General features: G+C 46.5%; 1 non-coding gene across 1 annotated transcript; it reads left to right on the top strand.

Annotated features, from left to right (window-relative positions):
• Positions 1-19059: 19059 nt before the first annotated feature.
• TRNAT-UGU (transfer RNA threonine (anticodon UGU)) lies at positions 19060-19132 on the top strand. The gene has a single exon. It is a non-coding gene; the product is annotated as a tRNA-Thr (tRNA).
• Positions 19133-23458: the final 4326 nt, after the last annotated feature.

Here is a 23458-nt window from a genome sequence, read left to right as displayed (position 1 = left end):
TCCTCTGTCCTTGAAATTCTCCAGGTAAGAATACTGGAATGGGTTGCCGTTCCCTTCTCCAGGGGGTCTTCCCAGCCCAGGAATCGAACCAGGTCTCCTGCATTGCAGGCAGATTCTTTACTGTCTGAGCTACCAGGGAAGCCATGGTCAATTTTCACTCCTTCAATAAATGAGCCTGGAGAGAGAAAAGAAGATCTGACCACAGGACACATTGATGTTTAGGGATGAGGAGGATGAAGGGCAGCCTGGGAGACAGAGAAGGTGCTGCTAGGGAAGTAAGGGGATGAGCAGGAGTGAGGGTCCAGAGCCAAAGCCAGGGAAAGGTTTCTGGAAGGTCAACCAAGGCTGGGGCCCCAGTGGGGTGAAGACTGAAAAGAAACCATTGGTTCTGACAACACAGAGGTCACGGAGACAAGATAGGGTAGATTGGATGGCGTGTGTGGAGAAGGAGACAGGTGAGAAAATTGAGAGGTGAAATGAACTGGAAGCAAGTCTTCCGCAGAGCTTTGATATTCAATGGAGCAGAGAGATGGAGCAACAGCTGAAAGAAAACAAAATCTAGGGTGGGGCTTGTTATGTTGGGAGATTACTGCCTACTTGTATGCTGGCGTAATCCAGTGGAGGAGAGTGTGTGGAAGAGAAGAGGTCATTGCAAAAGCAGAGCAGTTGATGGATAAGAGGGTTGAAGACATGGAGTGCCTGTGGACGGTTTGCTTCCAACACAGCAGAGAAGGTCTGGTTGATGCCTCCCCAAACTCCTGGTGGCATCTCTAATCTACACTCCTCATTCTTCGGTCTTTAATCAATCACCAAATGTTGTTGTTTATTCACCCCATACTATTGATCACTTTCACCGCTTGATTTTTGTTCTCATGCTGTCATTCACAACTCAATTATTACAAGCCTTCTTCTCGAGAAAATACATTTGCTTCAGTGTTCAAAGCAGAATCACATAGAGCCCTTACGCAGCCCAGATGAGCAGGACAAGCAGTCTGTCCCTATCAGTGGATGAGGTCTGTGGAGCAGAGGAGCTCCTTGCTGCCTGGTCCCACAGTCACCGGAGTTCAGTGACTGTGACACTTGACAAAGTGTCAAAGTGACAAAGACAGCTTGTCTTTGCTGTCTCCTGCCCTTTTGCTGTCCTAAGGCAGAGGCTCAGGGTCCCTGCTGGAGCCCAGAGAATGAAGGCAGGGCAAAGAGAAGCCCCCACCACAGGTGCTGTGACCAATGCTCTCCACACTCACACACAGATCCCAAGGCCACCAGACATGCTCGTTCAGCAGAAACAACTTAGACCAAGGGCAATGGCTCGTAGCAAATGATCTCTTTCCAGCCAAAAATTCCTCAGGGAGAAAGCATGGCTCTACCAATGGCTAAAATCAGTCCTGGCTTCTCCCCTGGCTTTGCAGGGAGGTGCGCACCTGGCAGGCATGAGCCAACCCCTGCTGAAGCTTCTCCTCTGCTGCTGAAACTAGAGCCAAGGTTAGCTCATCCCCAGCACTGGAGGTACCCCAAGCCCTTCACAGAATCAAAGTCCAGGCCCGAGAAAGGAGGAAGGTGCTCCTTCTCCCAGCCTGTGGAGGGCCTCACTCTTGCCTAGGATGACTGACAGTTGAAACATCAATTTCTTGAACAATAAAATCCCACCCCTGGGCTTCCCAGTGGGCTCAGTAGTAAAAAAAAAAAAAAAAAAAAAAAACCACTTGCAATGCAAGAGATGTGGGTTCAATCCCTGGGTCAGGAAGATCCCCTGGAGGAGGAAATGGCAACCCACTCCAGTATTCTTGCCTGGAGAATTCCATGGACAGAAGAGCCCGGTGGGCTACGGTCCATGGGGTTGCAAAGAGGCAAACACGACTACATGACTGAGCATGCACACACAAGCCCCTCAGACTTGGTAATTCACTAAAATGACTCACAGAATTTAGAAAATTACTGTATTTGCAATTACAGTTTTACTACAAAGGATTCAAATAAAGACCAGCCAAATGAAGAGACACAAGATAAGGTCTCAAATGTGGAGCTTCCATGTCTTCTCCCCAGGGCAGTGGAATGTGTGACTCTGCTGGCACATAAGTATGCTCACCAACAGGAAGCTCACCCATCCAGTGAGTCTCAGCATTCAGAGTTTCCAGGAGGGTTTCATTACATAGGCAAGGTTGATTGAATCATTGGTCATGTGATTGAACTCTCTCTCCAGCCTTCCCCCAGCCCCCATCCCATCTCTTCCACAGAAGTCAGGAGATCAGATTGATATCACGTGGCTCAAAGCTTTAATTCTCTGATCTCATGGATGGTCTTTCCCATGGTCAACCACCAACGTAAAACTATCTGGGTGCCCATCATATGTGACCTCATTAGCATAAGCCCAGTTGAGGTCGCAGGGCCCACCATGAATAACAAAGACAAAAACTCCCTCCAAGGAACCTGGGACAAAGACCAGACATTCTTTATTATACAACAGTCACGTGGGTCATCAACACCCATCTGGCCAAAAAGGGAAGGGAGAGAGTAGACGATTTCCCAAGAAGTGTGCATGAGCCAGGCCTGGGAGTGATATACATACACCAAATTGCAAGAGGATCTGGAATTTTTGGCCTAGCTGTATTCCTAAGAAGAAGAGAAAATAGATTTGTTAAACAGTAAGGTGGCTCAAACGGTAAAGAATGCCTGCGATGAGGGAGACCCAGATTCAGTCCCTGGATCGGGAAGATCCCCTAGAAATGGGAATGGCCACCCACTGTAGTATTCTTGCCTGAAGAATTCCATGGGCAGAAGAGCCTGACAGGCTACAGTCCATGGGTCACAAAGAGTTGGACATGACTGAGCAACTAATACTTAACAATGCCACACAGATACTTTATTAGCCTGGGGTAATAATATTTGTCTTAGAGGAATAGACTGAAGATGAGATTATAAAGTTTCTCAGCATATTACTTGGTACATGTTGGGCAGATGACTAGCTTCGTAACTATTCTCCCTTCCTCCTTTCTCCCTGGTCTGTCTTCTCTCCAGTTCTTTTCTACCCTTTGTTTCTCTTTAATACTTCTGCAAGCTCATTACCTATTCCCCACTCCAACTAAAGAACTTGGATAGTTTCTATTGTTTTCAGGGCAAAGTCCAAAGAGAACCTGGCATTAAGGCTCCCACCCCAACTTTCTGACTCCCCCACCACTACCCCTCATCTTGAAACAACTCCTGCTCTCAGAACATACCATGCAGCTCTGCTTCAGTTAGATTCTTTATTTGATCTCTGCTGCTGCCGCTGCTGCTAAGTCACTTCAGTCGTGTCCGACTCTGTGCAACCCCAGAGACGGCAGCCCACCAGGCTCTCCCGTCCCTGGGATTCTCCAGGCAAGAACACTGGAGTGGGATGCCATTTCCTTCTCCAGTATCTGGTCTCTGGCCCCACCTAAATCGTACTCATATTTCAAGAAATCACTCATTTCCCATTTTCCCCATGAACCTCTTCTGACTACACAGGTGTTACTCCCTCAGACTGAACATATCTCTTCTTTCTGGACATTTGTGATACTTCTTCATATTACTTCATTAAGTTCCATCTGTGTAAGTATTCCTCTCTTTAGTCTAATTTCCTAAGAGCAAGAGCCATGTCCGGTACCCCTTGCATCTCTCTAGGTTACTTAGGGTAGTACCTTTTGCAGAGAGGATATTTCAACAAATACTTGTTGATTGAGGCATAAACTTCAAGAGTACAATGACTAGGAAGAGTTCAGATCTGAGCTGAAAATCCAATAACATTTTCAAGCTGCATAATCAGAGACAAGGTCATCCTTGAAGATCTCTTTAAGTCAAGGCTAATTACCTCTACCAGACAGGGTGGTTATGAGTAGTAACAGGATAAATATATATAAGGCACCTCCTGAGTCCCTAGAACACAGTGTGCCTTCAACAAATGTTAGTTCCCTCGCTCAGCCACGCTACCTGAAACTGATGACACAAAATGAGGAGGAGACAGGCAAAGCTGACAAATATATCTTACATTCCAAAGCTCACAGATCCTGGCCCTGGGAGTGGGGTGTGTGTGGGGAGGAATTGGGGTGACCACCTCTTTGGATAATATGTGAAAGACAAGATGCTCTTTTTTTCTTTTTTGACAAGATGCTCTTTGACTCTAAGGGGGCCTGAAATGAGGTTTAAGGGATGGTAAGATGCTAGCAAATTCGAAATCAGAGTTATTTCAAGAAAAATTTGCATCCCAAAGGTCTGACCTCACTAGGGAGCTGGAGACCACTTTGTCAGTTTGGCAGGAAGGTGAATATTCCGCCCTGAAGAGCCACGGACCCAGACAGCCCTGGTTTAATGACGCAGCAGTAAGGGGACTGGCCTGTCCCAAACGAACAAGAGAAGATGGGGGGTCACACATCCCCCTTCCACACTGACAAATGTCTTAAACTGGCCTTTAAGACACCCACCCTGTGGGACATCCAGTTGAGTCCATGGTTGTTTATAACATGATGAATGGATGTGACTCCGGATAAAAATAAAGCCCTACACTATGGGGAGGAGTAGATGCATGTCTGTGTGTCCTTCGAATTATCACCAATAGTTGATCAAGAACTCACTGCATATTCTTTGCAGAGCAGCCTCGTTGTTGTTCAGTTGCTACGCTGTGTCCCACTCTTTGCAACCCAGTGGACTCCTACACAACAGGCTTCCCTGTCCTTCACTATCTCCCAGAGTGTGCTCAAACTCAAGTCCATTGAGTCGGTGATGCCATCTAACCATCTCATCCTCTGCTGCCCTCCTCTTTTGCCTTCAATCTTTCCCAGCATCAGGGTCTTTTCTAATGAGTTGGCTCTTCCCATCAGGTGGCCAAAGTATTGGAGCTTCAGTTTCAGCACCAGTCCTTCCAATGGATACTCAGGGTTGATTTCCTTTCGGACTGACTAATCAGAGGGAAAAAGCAGAACCTCTGCTTCTCACACAGGCAGTTGAGTCTCCTGCCCATCCGCTTTCTCAGAGAGACCTGAGTTAGCCTCCCAACTCTACGACCCACCTGCCCCAGGACTTTCAGAAGTGACTCACTTGACTTCCCCAGATGTAATGCCCTCGCAGGTGCCCTGAGCATCAACTGAGGAAACGAATGTCCCTACAGAGCCAGCGCTGCCCCTGCCATTCTACTCATGAATGGTGTCAGTACATTATCAGACATCAGGAGATTGAAGAGCAGAGAGTAACTTTGGCCACCTGATGCAAAGAACTGACTCATTGGAAAAGACCCTGATGCTGGAAAAGATTGAAGGCAGGAGGAGAAGGGGATGACAGAGGATGAGATGGTTGGATGGCATCACCAACTCAATGGACATGAGTTTGAGTAAACTCTAGGAGTTGGTGATGGACAGGGAGGCCTGGCGTGCTGCAGTCCATGGGGTCACAAAGAGTCGGACACGACTGAGCGACTGAATTGAACTGAGTAAATTGTAACTGTTTATTAAGCATGAATAGGAATCCAGCCTAAGCAGACACAAGCAAAAAATTAAAAGGGATTGAATTGGGGGGAATGGCATCGGCCCCTCTGCATCTGAGGCCGCTCAGCGGGATTGAAGGTCTCCTCTGACATCACGTGGGGCTGTCTGGTCACCTGATTTACAGACCTTCTCAGGTGCCAATTGATGTGCCTTCCTTTGGAGAAGTTCTGGCCCTCTTGCAACCACCCTGCCCAGTCCGTCTATATTTTAAAGATAAGAGCAGAACACCAAGGCTTCAGTGAAATGACACTGGGGGGAATTGCCATGACCCCCAATTCAAAGATGTAGTTTGTGGCAGAGCTGGAATGCAGAACTATTGGGTCCGAAGCCACCATCTCAGCCCTGTACCCCTCTCCCTTTCTAAAGCCCTGAACCCCTGGGACTTTGCAGTAGTGGCTACAGGGTTTGGAGACACCTAGCAAAAGGACAGTGAACTTGCATGGGAGCCCGTGAGGTCCGAGTCCATTTACAGTTAGGATGGAGCATCCCCATGGTGACTGCCGGGCAGAGGGGCCGGTGGGCAGTCTGGGCCCATCACCATGACAACAGGCAAACAGCACTTTCTCCTTTCCAGACCCGTCTGTACATCACCACCTGTGATCTTCACTCCGCTTACTTTCTAACTTGGACAAGAAAAGTGATCCCTCTTCTAACTGGTAGAAAATCTGAGCTCAAGAAAGTGGCATCACTGCCTAAGCGCAGGGCCAAGCCCCTCACAGTTCAGAAATAGCCCACCTGACAATCAGAAGGGTCTTCTCATGAAAACTGCACATTTATGCCACAGTCATGACAGAGAAACATCGGTGCCAGATCCCAGGCCTGTATCTGAGCCCAGCTGCTTCTCATTCTCTTCTGAGGCCAGGCCTGCTGTGAGGTTTCATTTAATTGTGTATTTTTATCATTTGATATCTGTAGCCAGATGCCTGTAGGCAATAAATGCCCTTTTCCATCAGTTCAAGCAAGAAAATGTACCTGCCATGGTACCATTTGCTTCACTGGGCTGCTGACTTATTTTAAGAACTAAATCTTTGCTGCTACTCTATTTTTCACACTGGGGTGTATGTACTCCAAGACTGACATTAATAACTTACATGGAGGGCAGTTTCCTTTCGAGTGAGAACGTAGCGCCACCTAGTGTCCGCTCGCTCAACCGCAGCCAAAATAAATAGCGGTAACCTTGACAAATGAGAAAGTTTTGCGCTCTCAACCAGAATTTCTACACACATTCTTCTCTTCTCACATAACAGAGCTTTCCTGGCAGGATTATATTTGTCTTATTTTTAAGATAAATAAGTTAAGACACAAGGCTCCAGCAAGAAAGCTGAGTAAGTTTTCCACTTGCCAACTCAGGGTCATACTTTCCAACTTGGGTGGCTGTCATTTATAAACGATGAGCTCATGAGAGAAGAGAGCTAATGCAACCCCCAAGTGCCCAAAGCACGACCGTGGAGAATGGCAGCCCTCCCGCGGGACCTGATGCAATCGTCTTGACTTTATTTAGCCTTTCATACCAGCGTCTCTAAGCTCTGGGTGCAGGATTATCCTCACAGCACCCCCTAAGGAGTACAAATCTCAGTGATGTTATTACCTGGAATTCATACGTAAGGAGGTGTTACGTCCTTCCTCTGTGGTGCTACCCAGAGATGGGGCTGTTCACAGGCCCCCTAAAACTCACTGCCCCTCTACTTCCTTGCCAGGGCAAGAACTGATATCTGTCACCCTATTATCACTCTGGCCTTCACGCTCCCAATTTTTTCCAATATCTACACAGAATTTCTTGACCTTGGCACCATTGAGATGGATAATTCTTTGTTGGGACAATGGTCTGTTCTGTGCACTGTGGATGTTCAGCCACATGGCAGTTTTCTACCCACTGGATGCCAGTAGCATCCCTCTCTGCATTTATGACAATCAAAATATCTCTAGACATTGCCAAACGTTCCCTGGGGGTGCAAAATTACCTCTAGTTGAGAACCACTCTTCTAGAAGGTACACAGAAATATAAATACAATAATACTAACAACAGTTGCTGGGTTGCTCCCATTTGAAAGGTACGAATTGCATGTGAAGAGCTTGATGATACTATCTTATTTAATATTTGCAACCAAGAAACCAGTCTGTGTTGACTCTCTAAGGAAATACTTATATTGCACATAAAGAGACTAGTGCTCAGAGATGTTAGGTAACATGGCCAAGGTCACACAGCCAGCAGTGGCAGAGTTATCATTTAAAATCAGGCTTTTGTGACTCCAAACCCTGAGCTCATCACCACCTCCAGATTCTGGGACCACAGATCACAAATGTTTCTGAGTAGACCTGATTGTCCACAGTCCTAGAGTATGCTTCAGTTCAGTTCAGTTTAGTTCAGTCGCTCAGTCGTGTCCCACTCTTTGCAACCCCATGAATCGCAGCACGCCAGGCTTCCCTGTCCATCACCAACTCCCAGAGTTCACTCAGACTCATGTCCATTGAGTCGGTGATGCCATCTAGCCATCTCATCTTCTGTTATCCCCTTCTCCTCCTGCCTTCAATATTTCCCAGCATCAGGGTCTTTTCCAATGAGTCAACTCTTCGCATGAGGTGGCCAAAGTACTGGAGTTTCAGCTTCAGCATCATTCCTTCCAAAGAAATCCCAGGGCTGATCTTCAGAATGGACTGGTTGGATCTCCTTGCAGTCCAAGGGACTCTCAAGAATTTTTCTCCAACACCACAGTTCAAAAGCATCAATTCTTCGGCGCTCAGCCTTCTTCACAGTCCAACTCACATCCATACATGACCACAGGAAAAACCATACTTTGTTGGCAAAGTAATGTCTTTGCTTTTGAATATGCTATCTAGGTTGGTCATAACTTTCCTTCCAAGGATTAAGCATCTTTTAATTTCATGGCTGCAGTCACCATCTGCAGTGATTTTGGAGCCCCAAAAAATTAAGTCTGACACTGTTTCCACTGTTTCCCCATCTATTTCCCATGAAGTGATGGGACCGGATGTCATAATCTTTGTTTTCTGAATGTTGAGCTTTAAGCCGACTTTTTCACTCTCCATTTTCACTTTCATCAAGAGGCTTTTTAGTTTCTCTTCACTTTCTGCCATAAGGGTGGTGTCATCTGCATATCTGAGGTTATTGATGTTTCTCCCGGCAATCTTGATTCCAGCTTGTGTTTCTTCCAGTCCAGCGTTTCTCATGATGTACTCTGCATATAAGTTAAATAAACAGGGTGACAACATACAGCCTTGACAAACTCCTTTTCCTATTTGGACCCAGTCTGTTGTTCCATGTCCAGTTCTAACTGTTGCTTCCTGACCTGCATACAGATTTCTCAAGAGGCAGGTCAGGTGGTCTGGTATTCCCATCTCTTTCAGAATTTTCCACAGTTTATTGTGATCTACACAGGCAAAGGCTTTGGCATAGTCAATAAAGCAGAAATAGATGTTTTTCTGGAACTCTCTGGCTTTTTCCATGATTCAGCGGATGTTGGCAATTTGATCTCTGGTTCCTCTGCCTTTTCTAAAACCAGCTTGAACATCAGGAAGTTCACGGTTCACGTATTGGTGAAGCCTGGCTTGGAGAATTTTGAGCATTACTTTACTCACGTGTGAGATGAGTGCAATTGTGCAGTAGTTTGAGCATTCTTTGGCATTGCCTTTCTTTGGGATTGGAATGAAAATTGACTTTTCCAGTCCTGTGGCCACTGCTGAGTTTTCCAAATTTGCTGGCATATTGAGTGCAGCACTTTCACAGCATCATCTTTCAGGATTTGAAGTAGCTCAACTGGAATTCCATCACCTCCACTAGCTTTGTTCATAGTGATGCTTTCTAAGGCCCACTTGACTTCACATTCCAGGATGTCTGGCTCTAGGTCAGTGATCACACCATCGTGATTATCTGGGTCATGAAGATCTTTTTTGTACAGTTCTTCTGTGTATTCTTGCCATCTCTTCTTAATATCTTCTGCTTCTATTAGGTCCATACCATTTCTGTCCTTTATCGAGCCCATCTTTGCATGAAATGTCCCCTTGGTATCTCTGATTTTCTTGAAGAAATCCCTAGTCTTTCCCATTCTGTTGTTTTCCTCTATTTCTTTGCATTGATCACTGAAGAAGGCTTTCTTATCTCTTCTTGCTATTCTTTGGAACTCTGCATACAGATGCTTATATCTTTCCTTTTCTCCTTTGCTTTTCGCTTCTCTTCTGTTCACAGCTATTTGTAAGGCCTCCCCAGATAGCCATTTTGCTTTTTTGCATTTCTTTTCCATGGGGATGGTCTTGATTCCTGTCTCCTGTACAATGTCACGAACCTCATTCCATAGTTCATCAGGCACTCTATCTATCAGATCTAGGCCCTTAAATCTATTTCTCACTTCCACTGTATAATGATTTAGGTCATACCTGAATGGTCTAGTGGTTTTCCCTACTTTCTTCAATTTCAGTCTGAATTTGGTAATAAGGAGTTCATGGTCTGAAGCCACAGTCAGCTTCTGGTCTTGTTTTTGCTGACTGTATAGAGCTTCTCCATCTTTGGCTGCAAAGAATATAATCAATCTGATTTCGGTGTTGACCATCTGGTGATGTCCATGTGTAGAGTCTTCTCTTGTGTTGTTGGAAGAGGGTGTTTGCTATGACCAGTGCATTTTCTTGGCAAAACTCTATTAGTCTTTGCCCTGCTTCATTCCGTATTCCAAGGCCAAATTTACCTGTTACTCCAGGTGTTTCTTGACTTCTTACTTTTGCATTTCAGTCCCCTATAATGAAAAGGACATCTTTTTTGGGTGTTAGTTCTAAAAGGTCTTGTAGGTCTTCATAGAACCGTTCAACTTCAGCTTAAGAGTATGCTTGCTGCTGCTGCTGCTGCTAAGTCGCTTCAGTCGTGTCCAACTCTGTGCAACCCTATAGATGGCAGCCCACCAGGCTCCCCCATCCCTGGGATTCTCCCAGCAAGAACACTGGAGTGGGTTGCCATTTCCTTCTCCAAGAGTATTATTCAAATAATATATCCAGATTTAGGTTTAAAGACATAAAGACTGTAGCTCTTCTCTGTAAGTTCAATCCAAAGTGTTAGAGCCAAGGTCTGGCTCCAAGGGAGAGCCCTGGGCTGAGTGCAGACACAGTGGCCAGTAATTCACTGTATGACCTTTATTTGTGGTCAGTTATTTAAGCTTTCAAAGTCTCTATTTAGTCTCCTCCAAGATAAAAAGGATGAATTAGAGATTTTCAACCCTGGCTGCACACTAAAATCATATGGGGATCATGATGGGTAGCAAAAAAATCATATGGGGAGCCTAGGAGTCACCCCAGAATTGCTGGGACCTGGACCATAACATTTCTGAGCTCCCCAGGAACTCAATGTGCAGTCAGAACTGAGACAAATAGGACTAAGCCCCTCAAGTTTTGTGTTTCTACTTTAGGACCCAATTCCCCTTAGAGAGGAGGTCCTCTTCTCCCCTTTCCATGATACACAAAACTGGTTTAGGGGTGCCTGGTTTCTCTGTCTCTGAAGACTGTCCCAAAAATCTTGAACAATTTCCTGGGACCCCTCAGTGTCTCAACTGCCCTCCAGTCCCTGAATGAATCTTTTCCAGCCTCCCACTGTACCCACCAAAAGTCTGGAAACCCCACCCCACTGTCTATGGCAGCTGAGGGATGGCAACTCCTTCCACAAAAGGCTGCAAAGAGCAGGGAGCATGACAGAAGACAGCTGCCATGAAAGACTATCCCCCTCCTGGCCTCGTTGAGCGCTTGCTCTGACTTTAATAAGGTTAATTCTAATCTGTGGTCTTTCAAGAGGTGAGAGAAGCTCCCCTTTCTAAACATAACTCACTGCCTCCCATTTCAGCCCAAAGGCGAGTGATAATATCTCACTCAGCAGGTGTCTGAGAGGAGTTCTGACTACGGAAATGAGACTTCTTCCTTTCCTCTGCCTCCCACCACCTCCATTTCTCTGAGCGACCCCAATACATTGGGAGGGCTTCACACAGTACTTTTAGGTACAAAAGAAGTAATAAAAGTAATTTACATCGATTAAGCATTTCTGAGACACCAGGCTCTGGTAAAGTATTCACACGCACTGTTTCATTTCTTCTTCGCAAGCACCCTCCTGAGAAGGTACTGTTGTTATTAACGCCATCATCATCATTATCCCCATTTTACAAATGTCTGCATTCACGGCTCTTGTTCCTCGGCCTTGGTCCCCACGATGCCACCAACTATCTGAATGAAGGCGGGTTCCCACTGGCCCATGCAAGTGCAGGGACCATGTCCAGTTTGGTTCACCACTGGTTCCCAGACTGGCAGAAAAAGAGCCAGAATTCAAACTCAGGCAGGCTGGCCCCTATGTGCCTGTGAAGTCTATAAGGAAGGCTGAGAGGGACTTCCCTGTGGTCTAGTGGCTAAGACACTGTGCTTCCAGTGCAGGGGGCCCAGGGTTCAATCCCTGGTTGGGGAACTAGATCCCACATGCTGCAACTAAGAGTTCACATGTTGCAAATAAAGACCCCACATGGTGCAAGTAAAAAAAACAGCTGAGCAGGCTCTCGGGATGTGAGCCATGAAGGATACAGAAGAGCATATGGAAAAAGATATGGGCGGTGCGGGCAAGTGCTACCGAGACACCAAGGCTTTATCCATGAAGAGGCCAGGGAGGGTCATTTCATGGGAGTCGCGGGATGGAAGGGAGTTGGTGAGTTGAATAAATGGGAGATGAAGAACAGAGAGAACTGCTACCTAGCCCAAGCTCACGCTGCTTGCTGCACAACAGGCCAATAAGTGGAGAAACAAGCTGCTGGGGCAAGGAATAGAGACTATTCAGAAAGCCAGCAGCCCAAGAAGACCGTGGACTAGTGTCCCAAAGAACCATCATCCTTCCCCAGTTAGAGGTCAGACTCCTTTTATCCTAAAAGGGGAGAAGGGAAAGTCCTAATTCTGGCCAGACTCCAAAGGAGATGTGTTCATTTCTTCCTCCCTGCAGCCATTCACATGTGGGCCTGGTCAGGAGGTTTCCTGCGAGTTAAATATATTTTAGCTTAATGCTCATGACCTGGACGGAGAAGGAAATGGCACCCCACTCCAGTACTCTTGCCTGGAAAATCCTATGGACGGAGGAGCCTGGTAGGCTGCAGTCCATGGGGTTGCTGAGAGTCGGACGCGACTGAGCGACTTCACTTTCACTTTTCACTTTCCTGCACTGGAGAAGGAAATGGCAACCCACTCCAGTGTTCTTGCCTGGAGAATCCCAGGGACGGGGGAGCCTGGTGGGCTGCCGTCTATGGGGTCGCACAGAGTCGGACACAACTGAAGTGACTTAGCATTAGCGTGACCTGGGAGGCATGGTGTCCAGAGATGGGCCATCATAATGTAAGCTCTAGGCAACACTCCCCTTAGTGATTGACTTGTACTAAATTATAAAGGTTCTCTGTTACAAGAAAGAGTGAAGACAACTCCCTGGAGTGGAAGGAGACTTTTGATTTGTTTTGCTTTGTTTTATCATGCTTTCCATGACAGAGACTCGAGCATGTTAAAAGCTGATGGGAGGTGTCCGGCGGAGACGGACAGGCTGAAATGTTTGAGGGGTAGAGGGCAGAGTGGTACTGCAGGTCCCCGGCTGTCTCTGCCGCAGTCAGAGGGAAGGCCAGAAAGCCAATCAGATCTTGCAGGTCCAGGTGGGTGGTACTTGAAGGGGACTGAGGCTGGCATCTTTACACCAAAATTACATTCTACCCTCATGACCACCCTGGGAAGTATGGATGCTCAGTCCCTCTGCACAAGTGAAGAAACATCCTCAAAAATTAGATAACTTCAGGATCTTCCCTGGTAAGTCTAGTAGTTAAGACTGTGCTTCCAACGTAGGGGGTGTGGGTTCAATCCCTGGCACCAGAATCCCACATGCTGCACAGTGTGGCCAAAAAATATTAATAAAATAAATTTTTTAAAGTTTGGTTAAAACAAAGAAAAGAAAGGTTTGGTTTAAGAAAAAAATATTTAGGTGACTTTGATGCAGCCAACAAAGGGCACAGCTTGGCTGGGCACCAGGTCCCTCTGGCACTGAAGCCTGAGCTGGTCTGTGGTTGCAGCCTGACACCCTCAGCAAAAGGTGACCAGGACCAAGTGCCACCAGACTCGAGCCAAGTCAACCAGATCCCCCAAGTCCCTGGTCTTCCCACTGCCCTGCCCTCCCCCTGCCTTTTGATCTGCAAGTGGTCAGCCCTCACCTCCCCGGTGTGAGTGAGTCTTTGTTGGCTCAGCAGCTCAGGAACAGACACCAGGGTCAGAGGAGCCCACCAAATGAGACCTTGTCCGAGTTAAGAAATCAGTGCAGCAAGTTAATTCATCACCATGGTGGGACTGCGTGTGTGCATGCTAAGCCGCACTTCAGTCGTGTCCAACTTTGCAACCCTATGGACCATAGCCCGCCAGGCTCCTCTGTCCATGGGGTTCTCCTGGCCTGAATACTGGAGTGGATTGCCATCCCCTTCTCCAGGAGTTCTTCCCCACTCAGGGATGGAACCTGTGTCTCTTATGTCTCCTGCATTGGCAGCCGGATTCTCTACCACTAGCGCCACCTGGGGGCTAGAGGAGCATTTCCCCATCCTCCTTGGTCTTTGCCCTTCGAGGCTCCTCCCTCCCAGAACAACTTAACACCAGCAGCTAACTGATGTTTAGGCTAACTGGCTGTGCACCCCAACCCGCTGACACCCCGGCACTGCTTGTTCACGCCTTCCTCCAGACTCAGAACTGGAGCCGAATCAGAGCTCATCCATTAATCGCATCCAAAAGTCCAGCAAGCCAATTAAAATCCTATCTGAGAGAGGTCTGTTTGGTGTGAGATGGGACCAAAATCCAGGAGGTGAATTTGTTACAATGATTTTAATAAGCAGGGGCATTTCATTAGACCCTCACAGAACAAGGAGGCATTCAGGCTCGAGATGCCCCCAGGAGGTCAGACTCTGCCCACCCATGAGTGGGAGACGTCTGGCCTGTTAAAATCAAACACAAACAGAGACCAGACTCAAAAATCCCCTGAGCAGACAAGTTCAGTTTAGTTATACAAGCAAAACTTAATTTAGCTTCTTTTGCAAGACAAGCAAGGTTAACTTGACCTGGATCGCTTCTTCCTTTGGCTGCTGAAAATCATATGCAAAGCTTCAATTGTTCCCCCAAACTGATACGAGGTAACCAAAAAACTGATCACTTCTAATATTGTAAATAATTCTGAATCGGTAACTGAGAAGAACGTGAAGAGTCAACAGAAGCACCTCCACACGGTATAAGCTGCTTCATAACGATATTCCTCGGAGCCTCACTCCATGTTTCGGTCTGACTGCTCCCCATTTACAAACTGTCCTTTTTGGCGCGTGCACAATACTTTCCTATTTACTGCTTCAGTGGTTTATTGGTTCTGTTGTTGTGTAGTCACTAAGTCATGTCAGACTCATTTGTGACCCCATGGACTGTGGTCCACCAGGCTCCTCTGTCCACAGAATTTCCCAGGCAGGAATACTGGCGTGGGTTGCCATTTCCTTCTCCAAGAGACCTTCCTAACCCAAGGATCGAGCCCTCAGCTCCTGTATTGGCAGGTGGGTTCTTTAGCACGGAGCCATCAGGAAAGCCCTCGTTGGTGTTACTCCTGGCTCTTTTCTGAACTCTTTCTGAACTCTGGACAGCTCTAAGGGGTGTGGGCCCAGGATGGTGAGAAGGACTGTGTGTCCTGGGTCATTGTGGAGGATGTTACTGACCCTCCCAGCAAGGATCTGTGCAAACAGAGGACAGGGTCGGCTAGGACTCAGGGCCCCTGACCCCAGCTCCCAGGTTCTGCACCCCTGAGCGCCTCCTGTGTCCTGAGTTCCTACCAACTTGGGGAGGGGGGTAGGCCAGAATTCAGACACCTGAGCCAGGCTGCCAGCCTCCCTGGACACCAAGAATGCAGCAATGCGCTCGGGGATCTATCCCTCTGCACTACACGGAAACCTGGAGGGCAGGGATTTCCTATCCTCTTCATTTCGAATCTCCTGCAACTAGACACCTGTATGCTCCGTGCTTCCTGGGACACAGGCCACAGGGCATAAGTGCTGTCACTTCCACTTGTGAATCTGTATGGGGTTTATAAAGCGACAGGGTCCCCAGCTTCCTGCCCCTCCCCTTCCTTAGTATTGCTCCTCTCTCCCTCCATGCCCAGACTCGGGTGCTCCCAACTAAGGGGTCCTATTCCTGCCTCCCATCCCCAACTCAGTAGTGAGGGGCCAGATCCCAGGGAAGACCCCCCAACTCCCTCCCTCCTTCCACACTCTGATCCTGGGAGTCCCCACACAAAAGCTTACCTTTCATCTTGGACCTGCTGTTGCCAGCCCCTGAAGCTTCCTCATCTTCAAAATGAAGGGCAGGCTAATTGAACTTGAAAGTCCACCCTGACCCTTGAACCGCACATGCTCTGACCTTGAGTCTGACTGTGGATACGCTGGAATAAGGCCTGCTCCCTGGACAGCGGATGCGGGACAATGATGCTCAGGACGGTGCAGAAGAACCGATGGATGCCCGGGCAGGTGCTGAGCCACCGGGCTCGGTCCTGTTCCCCTTCCCCCACCGCGATGCAAGGGACTCAGCCCCTCGCAGCTGGAGAGAAAGGAGAGCTTGCGGATGGGCAAGCAAGGCAAGCTGCCTGCCCTGCAGAGTGCTGCCTTACAGCAGAAAGAACAGAGAGCACAGCCAAGGGACTTCCGCTTCCATCTCCTCCTCTCTCTCCACTCAAACTGGGCCTGGGATGCCTTCCGCCACTTCGCAGTGCCTCAAGCTGGAATCTCTCCCTGAGATGTTCTCCTCTGGGAATGTTCAGCCCATGAAGCACAACGTCTGTCATGTTTGCAGCTGGCACTTCACGATCTCTGCCCAGGGTCAAGTTCTCAATTGTGTTGAATTCCCCAAAGTGCTCCAGGATAGAGCCAAAATGATCAACTCCATTTTACAGGTGGTGAAAGGGCTTGATAAAGGGCGTCAGGAGAAGGAGGAAGGGACATAAAATTAAATATAAAACTTCCATACACTTGTTTCTCTAATACCAAACTGAAAGTGAAAGTTGTGACCCCATGGACTATAGCCTGCCAGTCTCCTCTGTCCATGGAATTCTCCAGGCCAGAATAATGGAGTGGGTAGCTGTTCCCTTCTCCAGAGAATCTTTCCAACCCAGGAATTGAAACCAGGTCTCCTGCATTGCAGGCAGATTCTTTACCAACTGAGCCACCAGGGGCTTGATAAAGTAGTGGGGGGGTGGTCAAGAGAAGGAAGAAGTGATGTAAAAATTAAATATAAAACCTCCTTACACTTGTTTCTCTAACACCAGACTACTTATGAGCAAATTAAACTCTTTACAGGATGCCCACCCTCCTGACCCTTCTTTTCATCTCATCCTTCATCTTTATGTCCTTTATCCTACAGCTCAAAAGTTAGAGTTGAGAGGAGAGGGGCCTTTTTTCTATCACATCCCATTGCGACTGCCCGCACATGCTATTCACCGGGGCTATGAGGAGGGTTGGTGCAGGTGAAAACCGCTGGTGAAGCTCCACTTGCCAGAGACAGCACAGGATCAAGGGAATGGAGGTGGAACAGGAGGGAAGGAGGCAGGGCACAACCTTGAAAAGAATGATATGGCCACAGGATGCGACCAAAACTGGTTAGAACCAACTAGGTGCAAGATTGTGGAAGATTCAAATTCCGCTGGACCTTGAGCCTCATTATACACTCACTAGTGCCATGACCGTTCTGAGGCCAACCATAAAACATCAAGAGATGGGAATATCAGACCACCTTACCTGTCACATGAGAAATCTATCTGCAGGTCAAGAAGCAACAGTTAGAACCAGACATGGAACAAGGGACTGGTTCAAAATTGGGAAAGGAGTAAGTCAAGGCTGTATATTGACACCCTGCTTATTTAACTTATATACAGAGTTCATCATGTGAAATTCTGGGCTGGATGAAGCACAGGAAAATGAAGGATGTTACAAAATTCCAACTTGGATGGAGAGGCCTTGGAAGTAAGGGAGGATGATGAGAAGACGTCTCCCAAAGCAGCTTCCTGATTTCTGCTGGCTCACAGAATGAATGTCATCGTAGATGTCATTTGCTCAGCATTTATTGAGCACCTACTGTGTGCTAGACACTATTCTGGGTGTTAGGAATACAGCAGGGAGTAAAACAAAAACCCTTGGCCTCAAAGAACCAACATCCTAACCTGGAGAAATAATAAACATAATAGTAAGCACATTATCTAGTAGGAAAGGTTAAGTAAGTGGCATGGGGCAAAAGGGCAGATAAGGAAGACGGCGCAGCTTTAAGTAAGGGGTGGGAGGGTCTTGTTGCGAAAGGTAAGCAGAAGCCTGAAGGAGGTATAAGGGAGAGAAGCCCGCAGACCACTGGGAGCGCGTGATCCTCCTGCTGCCAGCATGATTTCATGCCTTCAGTAAATAATTAAGCAAAAGGAAATAAGGCATCGTTTCATTATCCAAATCGTTTTAAAAAAGAGCAGGGACAAGCTTTACTTACTCTAATGTCTAATAGTATGTATCAGATCAGATCAGATCAGATCAGTCGCTCAGTCGTGTCCGACTCTTTGCGACCCCATGAATCGCAGCACACCAGGCCTCCCTGTCCATCACCAACTCCCAGAGTTCACTCAGACTCACGTCCATCGAGTCAGTGATGCCATCCAGCCATCTCATCCTCTGTCGTCCCCTTCTCCTCTTGCCCCCAATCCCTCCCAGCATCAGAGTCTTTTCCAATGAGTCAACTCTTCACATGAGGTGGCCAAAGTACTGGAGTTTCAGCTTTAGCATCATTCCTTCCAAAGAAATCCCAGGGCTGATCTCCTTCAGAATGGACTGGTTGGATCTCCTTGCAGTCCAAGGGACTCTCAAGAGTTTTCTCCAACACCACAGTTCAAAAGCATCAATTCTTCGGCGCTCAGCCTTCTTCACAGTCCAACTCTCACATCCATACATGACCACTGGAAAAACCATAGCCTTGACTAGACGGACCTTTGTTGGCAAAGTAATGTCTCTGCTTTTGAATATGCTATCTAGGTTGGTCATAACTTTCCTTCCAAGGAGTAAGTGTCTTTTAATTTCATGGCTGCAGTCACCATCTGTAGTGATTTTGGAGCCCAGAAAAATAAAGCCTGAATAGTATGTAAGTACATAATAAATATGTGTTGAATCAATTAATTCATCCATAGTCAATAACTTAATAAGAACACTACAACTTCCCTGTAAGTGTGAAACATGATACAAATTGTCATATAAACAACAGATTGGAGACTCTTTTAAGATGTAAAAGTACCGCTAGTAATATCAGGACACTATTTTTGCTTTTTCCCTTCCAGCATTTACCTGTATCTATAACTTATCATAGGTATGATTTAGTGATTCGTAATCCTAAACACACGATTTTGAGAACGGATTTTTTCTACTTATGTTGTTTTCGTAATTGCCATTGATAGAGGATGCACAGGCTAAACTATTTTCCACTGCCAGAAAGCAGTATTGTTTCCAATGTCCCTAAATTATAACGCGCCAGGTAGCAAGGAGGCTCCATAGCTCAGTGGTTAGAGCACTGGTCTTGTAAACCAGGGGTCGCGAGTTCGATCCTCGCTGGGGCCTCTCACGTGGTCTTATCATTTTTAAAATCGTCCCGTTGTAAATATGCCCCAAAATACAAAATGGTTTCTGAAAACGTTACTTCTTGCAGGATTAAAAGTAACTGCTCCTGACATGCTTTACTGTGCTTTAGAAATGACCCGGAAGAGAAAATACCGGAATGCAACAAAGAGCAGGAAAAGGAATAGCGGTCCTCGGGGACGCGGCGCTACCAGGACCTGGGGCCCAAGCTCCCGAAAAGCAGGCGCGAGGCTCCAGAGGTTTGTTCTCAAGCTCTGCAAAATCAGACTAGTACTGAGCCACAAAAGGGCAGGGGGGCGGCTGGCGTCCGGCACTCCGCCGCGGGCGGGGCGCGCCCGGAGGCGGAGTTGCGCCTGCAGTTGCGCCGCGCAGCCGGCGGGCGGCGCTATGGCTAAGCGCCCACTCGCCTGTCCGCGGCCGGCTTGTGCGTTCTGAGCCTATTCCCGGGACTCAGAGTGTGGCCAGCGTGGCCTGGACCGAGGCCGGCGCTGTGATGACACGTGGCAGCCCGGGCTTCGGAGCCCAGCCCTACCCCTTGGAGAGGAAGGGGGAGCGACTCCCAAAAATAAACAGTCCCGGTCTGCTTGGGAAGCCAAGTTTTGCAGCCGGTCCTATGTCTCCGTTTTTTTTCCCTGAATTGCAGAATGCCGTGTGGCTTTTAAAGTCGGGAGAGCCTTTTCTGAATATATGATTCTCTCCACCCACCATTTCTTGGTAAAGGATTGTTTGTAAGGAAGCCACTAGCCACCTGTGGCCCTTGACTGAGTGCCTGAAATGTGGATATTCAGGACTGAGATGTGCTGAAAGCATAAATTACACGTTGGATTTAGAAAATTTAGCACAGAAAAAGAGAACTATCCCGTTAGTAACTTTTCATTGATTACATATTGGTATAAAGCTGTCATATATTGTTGTTCAGTCGCTCAGTTGTGTCTGACTCTGCGACCCCATGGACTGCAGCAGGTGCCCTGGAGGCTTCCCTGTCCTTCACCATCTCCAGGAGCTTGCTGAAATTCACATCCATGTAATATATTGAGTTAACTAAAATACATAGTTGCATTGCTTTTACCTATTTTTAATGAAAAATGAGAAAAATTAGAAACAGAAAAATTTTAGTTACAAGTGTAGCTTCCATTTGCAGCTCTCATTTCTGTTGGATGGTGCAGAATCCTGTGACCTTGAGTTCAAGTTAATTCTTAACCTGTGCTCATGCCAGGTAAACCTTTCATCTCTGGGTCTCCCAGAGCCGGTACTGTGCCTGGCAAGCAGTAACCATGGCACTGGTTGAGCTGAAATTACATACCTCCCTAACGTAATCTTAAACTCCACAAAAAACAAGAGAATGTATTTCTTAAACTGGGTTCATTTTGAGAATGATGTAACTGTAAGAATTTCTATCTTAGTTCCCAAGATGTTAGCTCTAGAAAAACACACTCATCTTTAATTGGTTATTTAGATTTCCCTGGTGGCTTAGACGGTAAACAATCTGCCTGCAATGCAGGAGACCGAGATTCAATACCTGGGTCTGTAAGATCCCCTGGAGACAAGAATGGCAACCCACTCCAGTGTTCTTGCCTGGGAAATCCCATGGACAGAGGAGTCTGATGGGCTATAGTCCATGGGGTCGAAAAGAGTCAGACACAGCTCAGTGACACTTACTTACTTACCCCTTTGTGAAAGTTCATGGGCATTGCCAGCCATCTTCCAGAAAACAAAGCCAATTGGCCAGAGAGGAATACCCTGCCTCTGCCCCAGGTTCCCAAGCATTTCAGGGCACCTATTCAGCTCCCGTCTCTAGATCCACTATCCTCCTGTTGAAAAGTTGTGTTCAGAAGGCCTTGAATTTGATGGATGTGGTCCTGTGCTTAGACACATGAACTCTTAAACACCTTTCCCTCAGGACTTGAAACACTTTCAGACCATAACCTTTTTTTGTTTTAAGTATAGTTGATTTAAAATATTGCTTTATTTTCAGGTGCACAGAAACCTGTTTTTTTGTTTCTTGTTTTTTTGTTTTATGTAGTTTGTATCTGTTAATCTCATGCTCCTAATTTATCCCTCCCCCTTTCATTTCTTAGTTCTAATGATTTTTGTGTGGAGTCTTTAAGGTTCTGTGTATAGAAGATCATGTCATCTGCAAATAATGACAATTTTACCTCATCCCTTCCAACGTGGATACCTTTCATTTCTTTTTCTAGCCTGACTGCTGTGGCTAGAACTTCCGATACTGTCTTGAATAGAAGTGATTAATCCTTGTCTTGTTCCTGAATTTAGCAGGAAGGCTTTCAGGTTTTTACATTATCATGTTGGTTGTGGGTTTGTCATAAATGGCTTTTGTTGAGATAGGTTCTCTCTATAACCACTTTGGTGAGAGATTCTTATCATGAATGGATGTTGAATTCCATCAAATGCTTTTTCTGCACCTGTTGAGATAATCAGGACTTTCCAGGTTGCTCAGCGGTAAAGAATCTGCCTGCCAATACAGGGGACAGAGGTTCAATCCCTGGGTTAGGAAAATCCCCTGGAGTAGGAAATGGCAACCCACTCCAGCATTCTTGCCTGAGAAATCCCATGGACAGAGGAGCCTGGGGGGTTACAGTCCATGGGGTCACAAGAGTCAGACTCAACTGAGTAACTGAGCAGGCACTGAGATAATCATACGGTTTTTGTCTTTTCTTTTATTAATGTGGTGTATCACATTGATTGGTCTACATATGTTAAACCGTCCTTACAACTCTGGAGTGAATCCAACTTGATCCTATTGTAATGATCTTTCTTATGTATTGTTGGATTCCGTTTGCTAACATTCGGTTGAACATTTTTGCATTCATATGCATTAAATAGGGCCAGACACACACGTCTTTAAAGAAAGATTGTTCAGGGAAAAAAGTGAGACAGCGTGAGCGCATATATTTGTTCCAAAGGTTAGATCCAGTCTCCCTGAACTGAAGCAAGATTTTCAGCCATCTTTTAACAAAATGATGCAGAGTGTAAACCCTCCCATCCTTTCGTTGGTGTCTTCATCTCAGAAGCTAAAAGTGTAAAATGTCAGGGTTGGTCAGACCTGAAATTCATTTTTATCCTAGAGAGTGTGTACAAATATCCTAGAGAGTATATACAAAGAACATCACCTGCCATTTCAGTAAACAAGCGATGCTGTGGCCATCCAGCCATCAGCCACTGCAGACACCCCTGACGGTGCACCTTCAGAGGAATTCAGGTTGGAGAAAAACAAGATATTGGCTGTAGATAGTTAAGAGGCATATCTAAGGAGTAATTTCAATAAACCCAGACTCTTTTGCATCTTCCCATACATAGAAAAGCATTGAGATCTTTAACATGAGATGTGCATTTTTGTGTGTAATCAGCATTAATCTTTTGATGCTCAACCACATGTTGTTCATCTGTTTTCAACAAAAACTCCTATAAACCCTGGCTCCTCCCTTACCTCTTGGGAACAGTCACTCAGAGCTATCTGAGAGGCTGCTATCCTGAGCTATAAAAGCCTGCCAAATAAAATATAATGCTCAACTTTCATCCGTGCAATTTTTTTCAGTCAGCAAAAGTGTTCATAAGAGCTACAAAGGTAAGCGAAAGTAAAGCAGAGCAAAACCATGAGATGGGGTAAAGGAAGGTGGACACGTGCATGCGTGCATGCTCAGTCACTCAGTTGTGTCCAACTCTTTGTGACCCCATGGACTGTAGCTCACCAGACTCCTCTGTCCATGGGATTTCCCAGGCAAGAATACCAGAGTGAATTGCCATTTCCTCCTTCAGAGGATCTTTCTGGTCCAGGAATCAAACTCATGTCTTCTGCGGCCCCTGCATTGGCAGGCAGACTCTTTGCCACTGAGTCAACTGGGAAGCCAAGATAGCTAAGAGATGATCTAAAAATGGTCTTCAGAAAATGATGACCAGTATTTTACATCTTTAATAAAGGAGATAAAAGAGAAAGAGAGAGGTTTGGTGTATTTATATTAGGTTAGGTTACCCCACGAATGGAGATTGCTAAAGAAAAAAATGGAATCTATTTCTTTGGAAGCCTAAAATAATCTGTCCGGAATATATTCAACCTCATCTAAAGCAGGAATCACATGACCTCTAAAAGTCCTTAACAACCCTGGCATTTTTGGGGTTTGTTCTGCTTAAGTCAAATTGCCTATACTGTTCTGGATGCTTTGCAGAACTTGGAGAACTTCTTGAAGACAGGGATCATTTCTTCTCTCAGCGCTTTCATTCTTCAAATACCTGGTTAAAAGCCACCTATCCTCATTGGGGGCCCTAGAGGGAGGCAAGCTCACAGGAGGC

The sequence above is a fragment of the Bos grunniens genome, chromosome 16, assembly GCF_055505025.1.
Source record: "Bos grunniens cultivar Pamir isolate PY7600 chromosome 16, Bosgru_T2T1.0, whole genome shotgun sequence".
In the NCBI taxonomy this organism is placed as follows: domain Eukaryota; kingdom Metazoa; phylum Chordata; class Mammalia; order Artiodactyla; family Bovidae; genus Bos; species Bos grunniens.
Note: the sequence above shows the minus strand (reverse complement) of the source record. Positions and strands in the feature narration are given on the sequence as shown.